Source organism: Stegostoma tigrinum, chromosome 1 (genome assembly GCF_030684315.1).
Source record: "Stegostoma tigrinum isolate sSteTig4 chromosome 1, sSteTig4.hap1, whole genome shotgun sequence".
In the NCBI taxonomy this organism is placed as follows: domain Eukaryota; kingdom Metazoa; phylum Chordata; class Chondrichthyes; order Orectolobiformes; family Stegostomatidae; genus Stegostoma; species Stegostoma tigrinum.
The window spans coordinates 915,153-931,687 of record NC_081354.1 but is presented as its reverse complement, the minus strand read 5'-3'; the positions used below and the strand labels follow the sequence as shown (position 1 = coordinate 931,687).

The 16,535-nt window shown below is 45.3% G+C and overlaps 1 protein-coding gene across 1 annotated transcript in view; it reads left to right on the top strand.

The window, feature by feature from the left end:
• LOC125465379 (complexin-1) overlaps positions 1 to 16,535 on the top strand; it is a 185,471-nt gene that overhangs the window by 62,838 nt on the left and 106,098 nt on the right. The gene's annotated exons all lie outside the window — the stretch shown is intronic.

Below are 16,535 nucleotides of genomic sequence, written 5' to 3'. Positions count from 1 at the left end.
GAAGAAAAACAAACACTTTCTGGCCAAGGATAGTTACTTTTGCTAAAAACAATGGTAAAGCATAGCATTTTATGAAATGTGTCAATTTTGTGGTCTTGCTCATGGAGTCATCACTAATCATGCACTGCTGTCTATGGGGTCTAGGCAGACACAACTTGCTCAGGAAATACAAATGGAGAAGTTATTTTTGTTGCTCTCTTCCAAAGAACAATCAGATTTCAAGCTAATTTACCACTAAGGTGCTTCAGAAACAGGAGATATTAACTGGGCATTTTATTCTTAGTGGGCTTTCCTCCCCAAATAATTCTAAAGCAGAACACTCAAGCCTCAATAACTTTTTAAACAGGACAATATAAAAGCCAATTGCAAAAGACCCAGGTGTTTTACCTGAAATAAATGCAAGCAACCAAGATCAGCAATTATACCAGGTCATACGATTTCAAAGAAACCTTGAAAAACTACAAATGTCTTTTCATTGACTGTTTTTTTTAGAAAAAACCTACCCAGGTATCTGTACAATTTTTCAAAGTCAATTAATCCAAACACAGACTCTCCTCAGTGATGTGCGGCCTTGTTTATATGTTCACTAGTACGTAAGGGGATTGTATTGAGGCCCCTGTGATAGCAGTTGATTGTACAGTGACCCTGGCCTGTCCTAAACCTATTTAACAAGGGCCACTCTCACCATGTTGTTCAAAACCTGCCATTTAAAGGATGGAATTTGTCACAAGGAACGTGTTAGTAATTTTCCATGTTTCTCATTCCTTGATCCAAATGATCTCAATAGCTCTTTCTAAAGAAGGAGGATCCATATAGGGCACTGAGCTGGAAGGCGGGCTGCAGGCAGTCATCATGAAAGAGCTAAGTGAGGACAGCAACACAGATGGTTTTCATCAGTTACTGAATATATGGGGGAGTGATGTTTCAAGGGAGGGAAGTTGAGCAGAGGACTCCAGTTATGATGTGTTTTATCGCATTCAGATGAATGTCAGTCAATATGATCTGTGTGTGATCACCTTCCTCCAGATACATGCACAATATCCTGCAAGGGAAGACAACAGGGAAAATACTGAGGTCTGGAGTTTCGTGCAAGCAAGACCCAACGTAAATGCAGCAAACTGATCCATAGATTGTTTCTGGTTTTGGCTTTTGCTGCTGTTTTCTTCAATGTCCCTGGAAGGACACTACCAGTCATTTTGGACTGGACTCTTATATATTTATGTAATTTTGTTGGCATTAGAATTACACATTGGATCCTTTAAAATTAACATTCAGTGTGAGATGCTGTGTACTGCAGTAGTCTGTTAACTTTGTAACATTGTTTGAAGGATCTGATCCAGGAAGCAGAAGAATGGAGTTTGACTGACGTAACAGATGTCATCAGCGTAGATGGCTTTCAGGCCGAGTGCAGTGTAACACTGGCAGCTGTGGGGTTGGGTCACACTGTGCCTGTCTTCAGGTTCTTTTGGAAGCATTTTTCATGTAGCTGGTGAGTGCCAGAATGTCATCATCTGTTTGTGTCCTTATGGAAACCAACTTGGTCAAATTAAAAATGGTCTTTACTTCTGGAGGAATGTGCTGTAGGATAAGATGCTAGAGATTGTGAAGCACTCAGGAAGTAATGAAATCAGAGCTAGCTGCCAGTGTGAGACCTTTTCCAGGTTTTGGAATTACAATGAAATGCCATCTGTCACATATTTAGGAGTGAATGTGAGCTAATGCTTCATATGATTTTTATTCATTCATGCAATGAGGGCATCACTGGCTCGGTCATCATGAGTAACCATTGCAAAAGTGATGGTGAGTTTCCTTCTTGAACCATTGTGGTCTATGTGCTGTAAGCAGAACCACAATGCCACGGGGGGAGAATGCCTGGATTTTGATTGCACAACAGTAAAAGAATGATGAAAGATTTCCAAGTCAGGATGGTGACTGTTTTGGAGGGAAACTTGCAGGAGGTCATGTTCTCATGTATCTGCTGTCCTCGTCCTTCTAAATGGGATTGGTCATGGCTTGGAAGGTGCTGTCTAAGGATCTTTGGTGAATTTCTGCAGTGCATCTTGTAGACGGTACACACTGCAGCTACTGAGCCTCCTTGGTGATCAAGCAGGTTCCTTTATTCTGGATGGTGTCAAGCTTCTTGAGTGTTAGTGGGGTTGCATTCATCCAAGCAGGTGGGGAGCATTCCATTACATTACTTGTGCCTTGTAGTTGGTGAACAGGCTTTAGGAAGTTAAGTGATGTATTACTCACTGCAGTGTCCTAGCCCCTGACCTACTCGTTTAGCCATTGCATTTATACGGCAAGCTCAGTTTAGTTTCTGGTCAATGGCCACCCCCAGGATGTTGAAATTGGGAGATTCAGTGATGGTTACTTGATTGAATGTCAACGGGAGGTGGTTAGGTTGCAGATCTTATTGCAGATGGTTATTGTCTGACATTTCAGTGATGTAATAATTACTTGCCACTTTTCAGCCCTAGCCTGAATATTGTCCAGATCTTGTTGTCATAGAATCACACGGTCATATAGCACAGACACAGACCCTTCAGTCCAACTATGCGACAGGAATAGTGCCAGAAGACTGGAGGATAGCAAATGTTGTCCCCTTGTTCAAGAAGGGGAGTAGAGACAACCCTGGTAATTATAGACCAGAGAGCCTTACCTCAGTTGAGGGTAAAGTGTTGGAGATGATTATAAGAGATAGGATATATAATCATCTAGAAAGGAATAATTTGATTAAGGATAGTCAGCACGGTTTTGTGCCTCACAAACCTTGCTGATTTCTTTGACAAGATAACCAAACAGGTGGATGAGGATAAAGCAGTTGATGTGGTGTATATGGATTTCAGTAAAGTATTTGATAAGGTTCCCCACAGTAGGCTATTGCAGAAAGTACAGAGGCACAGGATTGAGGGTGGTTTAGAACATAGAACATAGAACATTACAGTGCAGTACAGGCCCTTCGGCCCTTGATGTTGCGCCAACCTGTGAAACCAAACTGAAGCCCATCTAACCTACGCTATTCCATTATCATCCATATATTTATCCAATGACCATTTAAATGCCCTTAAAGTTGGCGAGTCTACTACTGTTGCAGGCAGGGCATTCCACGCCCTACTACTCTCCGAGTAAAGAACTTGCCTCTGACATCTGTCCTATATCTATCACCCCTCAGTTTGAACCTATGTCCCCTCATGCTAACCATCACCATCCGAGGAAAAAGGCTCTCACCGTCCACCCTATCTAATCCTCTGATCATCTTGTATGTCTCTATTAGGCCACCTCTTAACCTTCTCTCTAACAAAAACAGCCTCAAGTCCCTCAGCTTTTCCTCATAACACCTTCCCTCCATACCAGGCAACATCCTGGTAAATCTCCTCTGCACCCTTTCCGATTCTTCCACATCCTTCCTATAATGCAGTGACCAGAACTGTACACAATACTCCAAGTGCGGCCGCACCAGAGTTTTGTACAGCTGTAACATGACCTCATGGCTCTGAAACTCAATCCCTCTACCAATAAAACCTAACACACTGTACTCCTTCTTAACAACCCTGTCAATCTGGTTGGCAACTTTCAGGGATCTATGCACATGGACACCGAGATCTCTCTGCTCGCCCACACTACCAAGAATCTTACCATTAGCCCAGTACACTGTATTCCTTTTATTCCTTCCAAAGTGAATCACCTCACACCTTTCTGCATTAATCTCCATTTGCCACCTCTCAGCCCAGCTCTACAGCTTATCTATGCCCCTCTGTAACCTGTAACATTCTTCTGCACTATCTACAACTCCACCGACTTTAATGTCATCTGCAAATTTACTAACCCATCCTTCTACGCCCTCATCCAGGTCATTCATAAAAATGACAAATAGCAGTGGCCCCAAAACAGATCCTTGCGGTACACCACTAGTAACTGAACTCCAGGATGAACATTTCCCATCAACCACCACCCTCTGTCTTCTTACAGCTAGCCAGTTTCTGATTCAAACTGCTAAACCACCCTCAATCCCATGCCTCCGAATTTTCTGTAATAGCCTACCGTGGGGAACCTTATCAAACGCTTTACTGAAATCCATATACACCACATCAACCGCTTTGCCCTCATCCACCTGTTTGGTCACCTTCTCAAAGACCTCAATAAGGTTTGTGAGGCATGATCTACCCTTCACAAAACGGTGTTGATTATCCCTAATCAAATTATTCCTTTCTGGATGATTATAAATCCTATCCCTTGAAACCTTTTCCAACACTTTACCAACAACTGAGGTAAGGCTCACTGGTCTATAATTACCAGGGTTGTCTCTACTCCCCTTCTTGAACAAGGGGAAAATACTTGTTATCCTCCAGTCTTCTGGCACTATTCCTGTAGATATTGACGACATTAAGATCAAAGCCAAAGGCTCCGCAATCTCCTCCCTGGCTTCCCAGAGAATCCTAGGATAAATCTCATCCGGCCCAGGGGACTTATCTATTTTCACACTTTCCAGAATTGCTAACACCTCCTCTTTATGAACCCCAATCCCATCTAGTCTAATAGCCTGTGTTTCAGTATCCTGTTTGACAACATTGTCTTTTTCCTTTGCGAATACTGGTAAAAAATATTCATTTAGCGCCTCTCCCATCTCTTCGGACTCCATGCACAACTTCCCACTACTGTCTTTGACTGGCCCTAATCTTACTCTAAATTTAACTTTAAGGGCAATTCATCTTACTCTAAATCTAGATTTAGCAGTTTGGATCAGAAATTGGGCAGAAACATCTCGGTGTCCATGTGTGTAGATCCCTGAAAGTTGCCACTCAGGTTGATAGGGTTGTTAAGAAGGCATACGGTGTGTTAGGTTTTATTGGTAGAGGGATTGAGATTCGGAGCCATGAGGTCATGTTGCAGCTGTACAAAACTCTGGTGCGGTGCACTTGGAGTATTGCGTACAGTTCTGGTCACTGGATTATAGGAAGGATGTGGAAGAATCGGAAAGGGTGCGGAGGATATTAACCAGGATGTTGCCTGGTATGGAGGGAAGGTGTTATGAGGAAAGGCTGAGGGACTTGAGGCTGTTTTCGTTAGAGAGAAGAAGGTTAAGAGGTGGCCTAATAGAGACATACAAGATGATTAGAGGATTAGATAGGGTGGACAGTGAGAGCCTTTTTCCTCAGATAGTGATGGTTAGCACGAGGGAACATAGCTTTAAGTTGAGGGGTGATAGATATAGGACAGATGTCAGAGGTAGGTTCTTTACTCAGAGTAGTAAGGGTGTGGAATGCCCTGCCTGCAAGAGTAGTAGACTCGCCAACTTTACGGACTTTTAAATGGCCGTTGGATAAACATATGGATGATAATGGAATAGTAAATTAGATGGACTTCAGATTGGTTTCACAGGTCGGCGCAACATCGAGGGCTGAAGGGCCTGTACTGTGCTGTAATGTTCTATGTCCTATGTTCTAACTCATCCACACTGACCAGACATTCCAATCTGACCTAGTCCCATTTGCCAGCATTTGGCCCATCTCTCTCTAAAACCCTTCCTATTCATATACCCATCCAAGTGCCTTTTAAATGTTGTAATCGTACCAGCCTCCACGTATTCCTTTGCCAGCTCATTCCATACATGCTTCAATCTTTGCATGAAAAAAATTACTGCTCAGGTCCCTTTCATATTTTTCCCCTCTCACCTTAAACCCATGCCCTCTAGTTTTGGACTCCCCCACCCTCAGAAAAAGAGCTTGGCTATTCACCCTGTCTGCTTCCCTCAGGTTTTTATAAGCCTCTGTAAGGCCACCTCTCAGCCTCTGACACTACAGGTAAAATAGCCCTAGTCAATGCAGCCTCTTGCCAGAACTCAAAACCCAGCAATTTCCTTCTTCTGCACTTCTCTGCACTTTCTAGATTTAACAGCATCCTTCCGTGTAGAAGAGTGACTCGAATTGTACACAGTATTCCAAATGTGGCCTAATCAATGTCCTGGACCACCACAATATTACCTCCCAACTCCTGTACTCAATGTTCTGTCTAGTGAAGGTAAGCATGCCAGACACCTTCTTCAGTGCCCTGTCATCCTGCCACCCCACTTTCAAGGAACTATGCATTTGCACTCCTAGGTCTTATTATTTGGCAACACTCCTCAGGGCCACACTATTAACTGTAGAAGTCCTATCCTGGTTTGCCTCACCAAAATGCAACATCCCACAGTTATCTAAATTGAACTCCATCTGCCAATCCTCAGCCCATTGGCCCATCTGATCAAGGACCCATTGATCTGTACTCTGAGACAGCCTTCACCACTGTCCACTACACCAGCAATTTCAGTGTCATTTGCAAACTTACCAACCATACCCCCCATACTCACATCCAAATTATTTGCATAAATGACACAAAATGCATTTTAAGTGAAATTAGTGGAGTGATAAGAATATGAGTTTTAAGTGATGTCATGTAAGTGTTTTTATTCATTTACAGGACATGGCCACTGCTGGCTAGACCTGCATTTATTACCCATTTTTTAAAATTCATTCACAGAATGCGGGCATCTCTCGATGGACCAGCATTTACTGCAGTTAAAATTAAACCACATTGCTGTGGATCTGGAGTGACATGTAGGCAGTTTCCCTCCATAAAGGACATTAGTGAACAAAGTGGTTTTTCCCAATATTTAAGAAAGGATACATAGTTATCATTAGATTCTTAATTCCAGAATTTTAATGAAATGAAATTCCACCATCTGCTGTTGTGAGATTCAAACTTTGATAACATGTTTTGTAATGTGAGCATGTGTGTGTGTGTGTGTGTGTGTGTGTGTGTGTGTGTGTGTGTGTGTGTGTGTGTGTGTGTGTGTGTGTGTGTGTGTGTGTAAGAGTGTGTGTGTGTAAGAGTCTGTGTATAGAGTGTGTCTTTGTGTATTGAGGAGATGTGATAAGAGCAGCGAGGAATGTTCTGCGTATAATAGTGAGCCTGATTTGAGTGACAAAGGGCTGTTTGTACCAAAGCATTGTTACTTCTGCTCTCTATTGAAATCACAGTCCTTATCATTTTGAGATAACAATGTGCGGAGCTGGATGAACACAGCAGGCCAAGCAGCATCAGAGGAGCAGGAAAGCTGACGTTTCGGGTCGAGTCCCTTCTTCAGGAAGGGGGGAGGGGAAGGAGATTCTGAAATAAATAGGGAGAGAGGGGGAGGTGGATAAAAGATGGATAAAGGAGAAGATAAGTGGAGAGGAGACAGACAGATCAAAGAGGTGGGGTGGAGCCAGGAAAGGTGAGTGTAGGTGGGGAGTTAGGGAGGACATAGGTCAGTCCACGGAGGACGGACAGGTCAAGGGAGTGGGATGAGCCGGTAGGTAGGAGATGGGGGTGGGGCTTGAGGTGATAGGAGCGGATAGGTGGGAGGAAAGACAGCTTAGGGAGGCGAGGACGAGCTGGGGTGGTTTTGGGATGGGGTTGTGGGAGGGGAGATTTTGAAGCTTGTGAAGTCCACATTGATACCATTGGGCTGCAGGGTTCCCAAGTGGAATATGAGGTGCTGTTCCTGCAACCTTCGGGTGGCACTGCAGGAGGCCCAGGATGAACATGTCATCTAAGGAGTGGGAGGGGGTGTTGAAATGGTTTGCAACTGGGAGGTGCCCCCATCTCCTACCTACTAGCCTCATCCCAGCCCCTAGACCTGTCGGTCCTCCCTAGACTGACCTATCTCCTCCCTCACTCCCCACCTACACTCACCTTTACTGGCTCTAACCCCACCTCTTTGACCTGTCTGTCTCCTCTCCACCCACCTTCTCCGTTATCCATCTTCTATACGCACCCCCCCCTCCCTATTTATTTCAGAACGTCCTTCCCCTCCCCCATTTCTGAAGAAGGGTCTAGGCCCAAAATGTCTATCTTCCTGTTCCTATTATGCTGCCTGGCCTGCTGTGTTCATCCAGCTCTACACCTTGTTGCCTCACATTCTCCAGCATCTGCAGTTCCTACTATCCCTTATCATTTTGAGCATGGCCTACAAATCACAGAGAGAGCTGCCCCCAGCACTGTGTGAATGACAGTTTATTCCCTTTTTCTGAGCCTTTTGAAGTATTTCTCTGATAGATTAGTAGAAAATTGAGAGAATTCCTGTGAATTTGCAGAACGTATTTGTCAGTTTTACAAAGATTTTGATGATTCATGCATATCGCCGTTCCATGGTTCTCATTAAAAGTCTTAGCAAAAGCCCATTTATTGTTTCCAAACTGCAGCGAGCTATATTCTAACTGTCCCCTGCAGGCATTATACTATCGTCAACAGTCAAGGTCAGATCAGCTCTGTCTCTGATGCTTCCAGCTCATTCTAAACTGCATCTGCAGCATCAGCTCTGTCTCTGATGCTTCCAGCTCATTCTAAGCTGCATCTGCAGCATCAGCCAATCTGCCATCCAAAGATCCAGCAAACTGGTGACTGATGCTTTATTTTCAAGGGACAAAAATCTTGATGCATTCCTTTATGGGGTAACCTTCAACACTACACTACTTCTACTCCCTTGTTAATAACTGACTTTCTGTGACTGCCAAACAAATTTCAATTTTCCCCGCTCCAGCCCTAATCCCTGACCCAGAATGGACTCTATAGCCCCCTCCAGTCCTAACCCTAGACCCTAATCAGGCTCCCTGACCCCTAATTAGACACTTGACCACCCTGGCCCTGATTAACATCTCACACATGACAACAGAATCAGTGTGATGATTTTTTTTTAGTAACTTTCATGCCTGAGCAGGCTGCAAAGACGAGGGATAGTGTGGGATTTGGAGAAATTTGTTTTTTTTCCTGAACCACCAAACTAAATTCATCTGGAAAATATTGAGGAAGCAGTATAAATACTAACTATCTCTACTTGTAAATTGTGAGACTTAGTTCAATGGTGCAGACAGGAAAGTGATCAGCCTGTTAAATAAATAAAAATTGTTTTTATATTTCTCAGCTCCCCCCCCCCCTCCCCGCTTTCAGTAGAGTCACAGAGGTGCACAGCATGGAAACAGACCCTTCGGTCCCACTAATCCATGCTGACTTGATATCTGAAACTGATCTAGTCCCATTTGCCAGCATTTAGTCCATATCTCTCTAAATCTATCCCATTTATACACCCATCTAAATGGCTCTTAAATGTTATAATTGTAACAGCCTCCATTACTTCCTCTGGCAGCTCATTCTGTATATGCACTACCCTCTGTGTGAAAAAGTTGCCCCTTAGGTCCCTTTTAAATCTTTCCCCTCTCAACTTAAACCTGTGTCCCTTTAGTTTTGGACTCCCCTGACCTGGGGAAAAGACCATGTCTATTTACCCTATCCACACCCCTCATGATTTTATAAACTTCTGTAAAGCCACTCCTCAGCCTCCAACAGTCCAGGAAAATAGCTGCAGCCTATTCAGCCCCTCCCAAACCTTCCAACCCTAGCAACATCCTTGTAAATCTTTTCTGAACCTGTAATTTAGTATTTGCGAATAACAACAAAGAGAAGAGCGTGATGGACTGAACTCTAAGCGACGATACGACTGAATTTAATATTGGTCAATTCTGGTCAGAGGTACTGACAGTTTTGAACACCTCCAAATCTAAGCTAGTTACAAATCATTGATAAGTGATGATGGGAACTGCAGATGCTGGAGAATCCAAGATAATAAAATGTGAGGCTGGATGAACACAGCAGGTCAAGCAGCATCTCAGGAGCACAAAAGCTGACGTTTCGGGCCTAGACCCTTCATCAGAGAGCTGATGAAGGGTCTAGGCCCGAAACGTCAGCTTTTGTGCTCCTGAGATGCTGCTGGGCCTGCTGTGTTCATCCAGCCTCACATTTTATTATCTTAGTTACAATTCATTTCCTTCTTGAAAGATCCTCAGCAAAACTTCTATAATAGCTTTCTCCAAAACTGAATTGCTCCTCAAAACACTTTTTTTCAATTTAAGATACACAGATGGACAATGCAGAGTGATATTAGATGAAAACTCAATTGGGCCTAAATTCAACATCACCTAAAGCAGACATGTGCATTGTGATGCGTGATTAACCCAACACCATTCAGTGTGCTGTATGCAATGTACCAACCTCATGCAGCCAATGCTGACCAGACTGACAGATGGCTGGATATCTCAGCTAGGGGCCTAGAATCATGTGCAATTAACAGGAGTTAAAATTAACTTGCACTAAAATAGAAAGCGTATGACAGCTGGAAGAGCTGCTGAAAGATGTTCTGCCATTGATTTTGACTTCGAAACCTTGATATATGGACCAGTGAGTATTGCAGGGCTCCTTCAGAGCAGGACCATTGTTTCAGTAATCCTGTGGTCTGTTCTGGCTCTCCCAGCCTATACACCAGGCACTTGTATGTGCAATGTGCAACACAGAAAGTGAGTTAGTCCAGGGACTAATAATAAAAAATAAGGAAATGATGGATTTATTGAACAGATATTTTACATCTGTCTTCATTACAGAGGACAGAAATAACATGCCAGAAATAATTGTGAATCAGCAGACAAAAGAGAGGGACAAACTTACCACAGTTATAATCACTGAGGAAGGGGTATGGAGAAAATGATTAGAACAAGTAGATGACAAGTTCCAAAGTCCTGATGGCCTTCACCCTAAGGTCTTAAAATTAGTGGCTGCTGAGATAGTAGACCAAACCCCACCTCTTCCTCCGGTACATTGATGACTGTATCGGCGCCGCCTCTTGCTCCCCAGAGGAGCTCGAACAGTTCATCCACTTCACCAACACCTTCCACCCCAACCTTCAGTTCACCTGGGCCATCTCCAGCACATCCCTCACCTTCCTGGACCTCTCAGTCTCCATCTCAGGCAACCAGCTTGTAACTGATGTCCATTTCAAGCCCACCGACTCCCACAGCTACCTAGAATACACCTCCTCCCACCCACCCTCCTGCAAAAATTCCATCCCCTATTCCCAATTCCTCCGCCTCCGCCGCATCTGCTCCCACGATAAGACATTCCACTCCCGCACATCCCAGATGTCCAAGTTCTTTAAGGACCGCAACTTCCCCCCCACGGTGATTGAGAACGCCCTTGACCGCGTCTCCCGCATTTCCCGCGACACATCCCTCACACCCCGCCCCCGCCACAACCGCCCCAAGAGGATCCCCCTCGTTCTCACACACCACCCCACCAACCTCCGGATACAACGCATTATCCTCCGACACTTCCGCCATTTACAATCCGACCCCACCACCCAAGACATTTTTCCATCCCCACCCCTGTCTGCTTTCCGGAGAGACCACTCTCTCCGTGACTCCCTTGTTCGCTCCACACTGCCCTCCAACCCCACCACACCCGGCACCTTCCCCTGCAACCGCAGGAAATGCTACACTTGTCCCCACACCTCCTCCCTCACCCCCATCCCAGGCCCCAAGATGACATTCCACATTAAGCAGAGGTTCACCTGCACATCTGCCAATGTGGTATACTGCATCCACTGTACCCGGTGCGGCTTTCTCTACATTGGGGAAACCAAGCGGAGGCTTGGGGACCGCTTTGCAGAACACCTCCGCTCAGTTCGCAACAAACAACTGCACCTCCCAGTCGCAAACCATTTCCACTCCCCCTCCCATTCTCTTGACGACATGTCCATCATGGGCCTCCTGCACTGCCACAATGATGCCACCCGAAGGTTGCAGGAACAGCAACTCATATTCCGCCTGGGAACCCTGCAGCCATATGGTATCAATGTGGACTTCACCAGTTTCAAAATCTCCCCTTCCCCCACTGCATCCCTAAACCAGCCCAGTTCATCCCCTCCCCCCACTGCACCACACAACCAGCCCAGCTCTTCCCCCCCACCCACTGCATCCCAAAACCAGTCCAACCTGTCTCTGCCTCCCTAACCGGTTCTTCCTCTCACCCATCCCTTCCTCCCACCCCAAGCCGCACCCCCAGCTACCTACTAACCTCATCCCACCTCCTTGACCTGTCCGTCTTCCCTGGACTGACCTATCCCCTCCCTACCTCCCCACCCACACCTTCTCCACCTATCTTCTTTACTCTCCATCTTCGGTCCGCCTCCCCCTCTCTCCCTATTTATTCCAGTTCCCTCCCCCCATCCCCCTCTCTGATGAAGGGTCTAGGCCCGAAACGTCAGCTTTTGTGCTCCTGAGATGCTGCTTGGCCTGCTGTGTTCATCCAGCCTCACATTTTATTATCTTGGAATCTCCAGCATCTGCAGTTCCCATTATCATCTGAGATAGTAGATGTATTGGTTTTCCCTAGAATCTGGAAAATGTCCCAATGGAATGGAAAATAGTGAATGTGAATTTTCAGTTCAAGAAAGGAGAGCAATCCAAGATCAGATTGCTTAAAACCTGTCATAGGGAAAATGCAGGGATCTACCATTTAGGAGGTTAGAGTGAAAATCTCGATAAGCAGAGTCAACATGGTTTTGTGAAAGGAGAATCATGTTTGGCAAATTGATTGGAGTCATTTGAGAAAGTAACAAATAACATAGATAAAGGAGAACTTGTTGATATTTTGTACTTGGAATTTCAGAAGGTATCTGACAATTTACCACATCAAAGATTGCTATGCAAAATAAGAGCTCATGGTTTAAGGGATAACATATTAGTATGGACAGAAGATTGGTTAGTTAACATCCTCACCAACATGCCCACATCACAGTCTATTCCAGGGGTCCCGCTCCGTGCTCACCAAAGTGCCCACGTCACAGTCTATTCCAGGGGTCCGGCTCCAGGCTCACCAATGTGCCCACATCACAGCCTATTCCAGGGGTCCGGCTCCAGGCTCACCAACGTGCCCACATCACAGTCTATTCCAGGGGTCCAGCTCCAGGCTCACCATTGCTGTCCCCGCTCCAGCTGGACCACACTGGGCTTACATTGCTGCCACCAATGCAGCTGGCACTGCTGTCGATCCACCAGGAGTAGTGATTTGGGCCTACTGCATCGCTGCAACTGAAGCCCAACATCAATATGTTGAGACCCCCCGCAGATGCTGCTCTGCTACCAGTGCCATCTTGAAAGCCAGTGCTATCAACACCAGCTCAAGTCCTGTACTGGTGGGCCCACCAATGCGAAAATCACCAAGCTTTGGTGGCATCTCTTGCCTCTGGGTACACACTCACAGCGTCACAAATGCTCTAAGGGCTTGCTGTCACCTGCGCTGAGCTCACTCTCCCTGAAAGATAAGAAAATAAAGTAAGTTAGAAAGCAGGCAGATGTGTGTGAGCCCCAGGACAGCAGCTCAGACACATCGCTGTTACTCTGTTACTCTGTCACTATGAAGAGGCAGATGTGCTGGAGTTTAGAAAAATTAAAGGTCAGCTGACAGAGTGGACGCTGAAAAGATGATTTCTCTTTATGGGAGAGAATTGAACTTGGGAACTCAGTTTAAAAATAAAGGATCTTCCATTTAAGATAGAAATGGGAAGAGTTATTTTTCTCTCAGAGGGTTGTGACTCTGAAATTCTGGAGCAGCGAGAGCAGAGTTATTGAGTATTTTTAAGGCAGAGTAGATAGATTCTTGACTAACAAGGGAATCAAGTGAGTTGGATAGGAATGTGTATTCGGAGCCATAATGAGATAAGCCACAGTTTAATTTAATAACAGAGCAGCTGGAGGGGCCAAATGGCCTACCCCATTACTAAATCCCAGGTCTGTATGTTTGTGTGACCTGTTAGCAGTGGATAGTCTTTGTTTCACTGTAATCATTCTTTGGTTTGTTATAATAGGTCAAGTGTAATTGACCACATGGACTGCTGCAGAATGAAAGCTTTGTGATTACTGTCAGGATAAGCAGGTCTGGACCTGTACGATTCTCAACAGCTGGATGTGGTGGGAGCGGATAAAGTTTTGGTTCTGGTGCAGTACCCACAAAGGCAGTTCACAGCACACAGAGGCACCTTGCACCCTGGGTGACTGCAGTTGCAATTAAACTGCAGACCTACAACATCTCTGTCTCTCTGGCAAAAGAGAATGAAATGGATAGATCTTATTGAGGAAAGAGCGTCAACAACCTCATTCATACAATAGTGAACAAAAAAACTGAGATGTTATAAATATCTTCACCTTCAACCTGGACAGAGCTAGACATGCAATCATTTATCACAACAGTCACCTTGACAGCCACGGCGGGGTGTGATCCCTGCCTTACACTCAGATTCTAGTTGTGTCTGCAGTAGGTGGCAGGACCCTCCTGATTTCAGACTCTCCACATGTTACTGATATTTAGTGGAGGTGGGGGGTAGGGGTTGGGGGGGCGGTGGCGGTGGTGGGGGGTGGCAGTGTGGAGAGTGCGGGGGTGGGGTGGGGTGCGGTTCTTGCATGTCAGCTGGAGAGGCCATGGTGCCTGTTTTTGGGAAGGTCTGCCAAATTAAGTGTTTATGAAATAGACAGTGGCAGGCTTTTCTCAAGATCAAGGGCTTCAAAGTCCCATCTCCTGGGACGTCAGGGTGGCTCTCGGTCAGACTCCTTGATCGCTGAATACCTTTGAATACAGGACCCCCTCCCCACAACATCCCCGGAGCCTGTAGGCAATACTTGCTTTTCTAGGTGTTCACAGGGCCCCTCAGTACCGGGTTCATACCTTCACCAGATGGTATAAGGCCCTTAAGCAGGTATCAGTTGCACACATAATGGCTTAAATTGCTGGTGGGGTAAAAAGACCATCTACAAATCTGGTCGCCATTGATTTACCCAGCAATAGAGGAAGGCAGTAGACACTCCACACAAGGTCCTTCCCCTGATTTGAATACCTTTCCAGTCACCATGGGAGAAGGTACTAAATTCCACCCTGTGTCCCTCTCTGAAGTTCAGCTGGGTACAGCCCTCTCCTCCTCTGCTCCCTTCCAACAGATGGCCTGCTGTATATGATCTTTCATTTTAGACTCATAGAGTCCTTCAGCATGGAGACAGGCCCTTTCGCCCAAACTGGTCCATGCCGACCAAACTGACCATCCACGCTGACCCCATTTCCCTGCAATTGGCCCATATCCTTCTAAACCTTTTCTATCCAGGTGTTCATCCAAATGCCTTTTAAATGTTGTTAATGAACCCGCCTCAACCACTTCCACTGGCAGCTCATTCCATATGCATACCGCCCTCAGTGTAAAAATGTTGCCCTGAGGGTCCTATGTATTCTTTCCCCTCTCACCTTGGTCTGATGCCCTCTAGTGCTCGATTCCCCAACCCTGGGAAAAAGAAAGAGTGCATTCACCCTTTCCATGCCTCTCATTATCTTATACACTTCTATAAGATCCCTCCCTCAGTCTCCTACACTCTAGAGAAAAAAGTCCGAGCTTGTCCATCCTCTCCCTATAACTCAGTTCCTTGACTCCTGGCAACATCCTTGTAAATTTCTTCTACACTCTTTCCAGTTTAATAACATCCTTCCTATAGCAAGGTGACCAAAACTGAACACAACACTCCAAGTGTAACCTCACAAATGTCCTGTACGACTGCAACACAACTTCTCAACTTCTGTACTCAGCACCCTGACTGATGAAGGCCAGTGTGCCAAAAGCCTTCTTCACTTCCCTCTCTATCTGTGACTTCACTTTCAGAGAATCTTGTACTTGACTCCAAGGACCCTCTCGTCCACTACACTCCTTAAGGCTGTACCATTCACCATGAAACTGCTACCTTGATTTGGTTTTCTAAAATGCAACACCATACACTCATCTAGATTATACTCCATGTGCCATTTCTTGGCCCACTTCTCCAGCTGATCAAGATCCTGCTGCAATTTCTGATAACCTTCCTCACTGTCCATGACACCGCCTATTTTAGTGTCATCTGCAAACTTACTAATCTTGCCTTTTATGTTCTCACCCAAATCATTAATATAGATAACAAACACTAATGACCCCAGCACTAAATCCTGCGGCACACACCACTAATCACAGGCCTCCAGTCTGAAAAGCATTCTTCCACTATTACTCTCTGTATCCTACCATGAAGCCAGTTATGTATCCAATTTTCCAGCTGTCCTGAATTCCATGCAATCTTACCTCCCAGAGCAGCTTACAATGTGGAACCTTATCAAAGGCTTTACTGAGATCCTTAACCTATGTCTACTGCCCTGACCTCATCAAACTTCCTTGTCACTTCATTGAAGAACTCTATCAAATATGTGAGGCACGATCTCCAACACACAAAGTCATGCTGACTATTCCTAATCAAACCCTGTCTTTCCAAATGCGTGTACATCTTGTCCCTTAGAATCTTCTCAAGTAACTTACTCACCACAGATGTTAAGCTCACTGGTCTATCATTCACAGTTATTTTCTTTGCAGACCTTTTTGAATAAGGGCACAACATTCACTACCCTCCATTCTTCAGGCATCTCACCCATGGCTAACAATGATGCAAATATATCAGCCAGGACCCCTGCAATTTCTTCTGTAGCCTCTTGCAGGCTTCTTGGATATATCTGGTCAGGACCAGGAGATTTATCCACCTTCATACATTCTAATATTTCCAACACCACTGTGATAGGGACTGTCCCCAAAATATCGCCACTAACTTCCCCAAGTTCCCAAGTCTTCATGTCTT